The sequence below is a fragment of the Oxyura jamaicensis genome, chromosome Z, assembly GCF_011077185.1.
Source record: "Oxyura jamaicensis isolate SHBP4307 breed ruddy duck chromosome Z, BPBGC_Ojam_1.0, whole genome shotgun sequence".
In the NCBI taxonomy this organism is placed as follows: Eukaryota; Metazoa; Chordata; class Aves; order Anseriformes; family Anatidae; genus Oxyura; species Oxyura jamaicensis.
Window position 1 is genome coordinate 62,447,088 of NC_048926.1, and position 5,050 is coordinate 62,452,137.

The window sequence follows — 5,050 nt, forward strand, 5'->3', positions numbered from 1 at the left end:
AGGAAAGAAGAGAAGAGAAGAGAAGAGAAGAGAAGAGAAGAGAAGAGAAGAGAAGAGAAGAGAAGAGAAGAGAAGAGAAGAGAAGAGAAGAGAAGAGAAGAGAAGAGAAGAAGAGCTGTCTTCATTTCATCCCCAGTAATATGTGCTCATCTAAACTACCATTTCCTTTACCTTCTATGAAATACAGACTTTATCTTTTAAGAAAACAAGCCTTTACTTTAACCCTGATTATAGCCTAGACTTCACAGTAAAAATGGAAGATCAAAAGGGAAATGAAAAAATGAACAAATAAACTTGGCAAATGCAAGGTTCCCAAATGAACAAGAGTACTGACCTTAATAATTCATCTTATTCTTTCCTTTTTTTCCCCTCCAATTCTTTTATGTTATTATTATTATTTCCCATTATTTAGAATTTACTTATGTATTTTCACATCTTCTCTCAGTTCCTGACTCTTCTGTGATTCTTTCATTGTTCTTCTCTCTCATTTTTTATAAAAGGAAGAAGAAGATATTTCCCACAACCACACTTGAAGAAAACACACAACAAGAGATAGCAGGCAGGCCAGTAAAATTCAGCACTTTCTAATCTGTTTCTTACACCTCAAAGGCTTTTTTAAAACCTTTCTGAATGCGATTAAGGTGATAGTTCTAAGTTCAGCTCCATCTTCCAAAATATCTCCCATCCTAGATCTGGAAAGCAGAGGATAGAAATGTGCTCTGCCAAAATTACAGACAGTTTTAGGCTTGGCCAAACCTCAACACAGCAATGTTGAGATTGAATGCTCTCCCTGGTACACATTTGTATATTCAATCAACAACCTTAGCAGCTGCTTGTATTTGAAATTGGCACACTGCATAGGTCACACTGCTGACAGCATCAGTCATGCTGGGGCTTCAAGACCTTACTCAGCAGCTGTCTCTGCCACTTCTGTTTCATCTGAGTTTTTAAATTATCAGCTCCTATGTTACTTTTCTGTAATTGGTTATTAATGCAGTCAATTGTGATGCATTTTCTTAGGCATTCCCTTTCATTGGCCTTTTCTGCAGCTGCTGTGAAAAACTCTGCCCACTTTGGGCTGTCATGGGCTTTACTGCCTTCTGTCACATAAAGGCTAAGCATCAACTAACTCCAGCCAGTGCCAGCAGCACTCCAAAAACCTCAGATAAGTCAGAGGCAGATAAAGGAGAAAGCATTAACATTATAAGGAAGGTTCTCTGGGCAAGTGTGCCCTGCAGAAGGAGAAAGCTTCCTGAGTGCATAAGGAAAATGGCTGGCTGGCAGAGCTGAGCTCAAATATCCTTGAGCAAGTGTGAGGGTATTTGTGTGCAGAAGCAAAACTGACATTCACCAATACAGACAATCGCTCAGTCTGTCACATGGCCTGACATAGCTACAACAAAGTACTTCAGAGTTTTGCACTGATTTCGTAACAGACACATTAAAGCTCTAAATCGTTATGATGTCTTCTGTTTTTCTTACTTCTAGTCCTTACAGCTTGCTGTGGTAGCTGTAGGAGTTAAGCGATTACAGCAGTAGAGACCAGAGTTTAAAAGCTACATTTCTTTCTTTCTTTCTTTCTTTTGTTTATTTTATTTTTATTTTTATATTCCATTTGTAATTCCTCATGCTTAAGCAGCTAGCTGGGCATGTGTGTGAACTGAGACTGTAACTACACAAACCAGCACAGCAACATGCACAGGCCAATCCCAGCCACAGCTTTGGCTTGAATGGGGACTGCAGTTAATATAGCCATGCCCACTATAAAGCCATGCCAATCTCACTGATTATTCCAAATTTCAGTAACACTGAGTTAAAACAGAAACACTGGGGGTTCCACAGATCTGCTCTTGCAACGAAAACAAGTGGTTTACAAGAAGGTTTTACTCAACATTCAGTGAGTATTCTTTGATCAATACTTATTTGTGAAAGAGAAATGCTTTCCAACTGTATTACATGTTGTGTCTAATTTCACACCTGACCTCAGAACAGCTTACTGTAATACATGAGAGTATCTGTGCAAGAACGTACCTGTCTGTACCTATATCAGTTCAAGTAAGTGTTCTGCCAAAATAAACAGCAGGTTTCTGTGGGTGCAAGGTGTGATCTTGACACAGTTTTAGAGGAAAGGATATGGTGGAGATCCTCAACACATTGCCATGTTCCCACTGATCTCTCCTGGTATCTCATGTGCAGTGTACTAAGTTGTGTGACACTGGGATAAGAACTAGTTGAAATCACTGAACAAGTTGACACAAACACCATTTCTGTCTAACTTTATGCATTTTACTTAGGTTTTTGACAGGTTTTTCAGGCTTGTAACACTACCTCTGGGCTTTAGGACTACTTGTGGTCAGGTCTCAATCACAAATACCGCAGAAGCAGAATTCACAAGCCACAAGAAGAAAGAGAGAGTTCAGGAGGCTGCAAAGCCCTTCATTTACACAATTGTCTTCATTTTTAATTTTCCTGGGTTTTAAAGCAATACCTGGAGCCAGAAGAACCTCAGTGGAAAAACCTTACAAGCAGAAGCAGATGAGAAAATAGGGCAAGGAGGTACTGTCAGTTAATGTTTGCAGGGACTGATCTGAGAGCCTGCTTGGCATTCCAGCAAAGCTGTGCCTGTAGCAGTACCTTTGGGCCTCCAAGACACCGGTCTTGGTGTTCCCAGCAGCTGAGGCTGTGATGGGAACCTGAAAAATACTCTGCAGAGATGATTTGCAGGTCTGTTTGAAGACACTGATTGCTTCCATATTTGACCAACAAGGAACATCAAGTGAGAAGATTATTTTTCTTAGATTGTTAACTACCTTAGAAGTATGAGCATGGGCACTGTTGGTTTCTACATGCAGTAGAAAGAAAGTAGACAAAGTTTGGAAGTAGCCAAAAGTGAAACCGAATCCAAGGAACACTGTGCTAACTGGAGCTGTAAAGGCCATATCAGCAAGTATTCCAGGGTCAAACTGGGATTGGTAATTTGTGGGGTTTGTTTGTTTGCTTGCTTGCTTACTTTACTTGAGATAGCAGTCTTGTCCCTTTCAAAGCAGAAAATGAAGCAGAGCAGTTTTGATTAGTCCCTGCACGTTGGCAGAACAGTGAAATATCAAGCTGTTATTTTCAGTGAAATTGGATGGGCTATCAGGATGTTTGAAACAGTCACTTACATGTAGGTGCAGAATGTTTTAACATGCATAATGCGATATCAAATATGCAAGGCACTGGAGGTGGCTGGATGGGAATAGCTCATGGTGGAGGCAGGACAATGCAGCAGACAAGGAACTGCAGTGGGGGTTCAGAGGACGTCACTGCTGCCTCCAGCACAGCCATCGATTTGCTGGCGGACCTGTGGCAAGTCACAAAGGCATCTCCCTTCCTTGCACTGGAACACACATTCATCGTGTGTGCATAGTGCTTGGAGGGGTTGGGTGGGTAGTGCCAGGTAATTGCTGAGTGCCATAGGAGTGACAGAGCTGAGAGTCAGCATTCCGCTACCACTCACTTTGCAGCACACAGGTCGAGTAAGTAGTCACATCTGTATTTGCGCTTGAACTGCTGTTAACCACACCTATAAAATGTGTGATTTAGAATAAAAAATACACAAACATATATAGAGTTCATGTATAGTACCCTGTCCTTGCTAGGTAACACAGACTGCAAGCCTGGAGGTCGCAGCGGTCCTGAGTTAGATGATCAGCAGAAATATGGTCGGCTGAAAAACAAACAAATGTTGTGGGGCAGAACAGAGAAACTGAGGTATTCCTAGCCCTAACAAACAATATCTTGTACCAGGCTGAAGCACACTTTGGTCAATTGATAAGGAAATGCAGGACTCCATAATTTTATTATTATTATTATTATTTGTTTTGTTTTTTTCCTCAGTGAAATGTGTAAGGGTAACATTGTTGATTACAAGTGTGACACAAATTAATCTGCCTTACGTACTCTTCATAAATGAGAGGTGTGAGGAAGGGGAGAAGCTTGGTCACAACTTACAGGGCTCAGTGGCAGCCTGGGGAAAAAATACATTGAGCAGTGAAGTGTGTAGTTTCAGAAAAATACAAGCAGGTAGGGCTGTTAATAGTGAAATTTGCAAGGATGATTCATCAGGAGACAGACCAGGATAATTACATGTTTTTAGCTGAGTATGAATACAGACCAAAATCTAAAGGTCAAGGCCATCTTACAAGTGGTTTAAATGTGGTGAGAGTAATATGCTCACAAAGACAGCTGCCAAACAGATGTGTGACAGTGCAGGCTGTTCCGTAGTGCTGCTGCTGCTAATAACAACCACAGCTTTCCACTTTTTTTGGTGTATTTCCCATGGGTACCAGTCACAAGCAGCATCCACTTCACACATAAATATTTACACGACACTTCTGAACTCCATTCACATCAGCAATCCCCAGCGCTGAGGGAGCACTGAAGATTGCTTAAAGCTGTTTTTGCCCGTGCTGCTCTCCTCTGTGCTTCCTGGCTGATCACTTCCGTACCCACCGGAGAAGGAACCCACGGTGAGCTGCAGGACTCCAGGATTTGCTCTTGTCAGAAGGCATATGTCTGTATGGCAGTGAACACACACTGTCAGTGTCCTACAAATAAATAAATAGTAGTTATCATTCAGGCAAAACAAAATGCAGATTGTTACCCTTTTCAGATGTTTAGCTGAATCTCTGCAGAGAGAGGCATTAAACCACAGAGGATAGAAAAGTCTATTTGGTAATGTGTTCCAGATTGGCATATGATAAGGCTGGAATACATCCCTCAAGATCAATATTCTCCTTGGAAATAATTTCATTTGCAACCACACCAGCAAACAAATTGTTATATGCTCTGAGAGACCTTCTCAGGCAACCTTCTCCATTTCCAAGCTAAGGTATTTATTGTTTTTCTACTGTCATTTTGCTATTTTATTGTAGAACTCCAATAGGACTGATATGCTCCCTCTTTTCCATCATCTTACCTCTGACATCTTTCAAGAGGTATTCCCATTATTTCAGGGAGAGAAAATCTGGATCCTGATTATTCTTCTAAGTCAGCTGCATCATACGAT

At 41.1% G+C, this 5,050-nt stretch overlaps 1 long non-coding RNA gene across 1 annotated transcript in view; it reads left to right on the plus strand.

Moving 5' to 3' along the window:
• The window catches only part of LOC118156315, a 20,640-nt gene extending 16,361 nt beyond the window's left edge, over positions 1-4,279 (plus strand). Inside the window, exon 3 of the long non-coding RNA XR_004746224.1 lies at positions 4,267-4,279. This is a non-coding gene — a long non-coding RNA (uncharacterized LOC118156315). The remainder of the gene's footprint in view (positions 1-4,266) is intronic.
• The last annotated feature ends 771 nt before the right edge of the window (positions 4,280-5,050 follow it).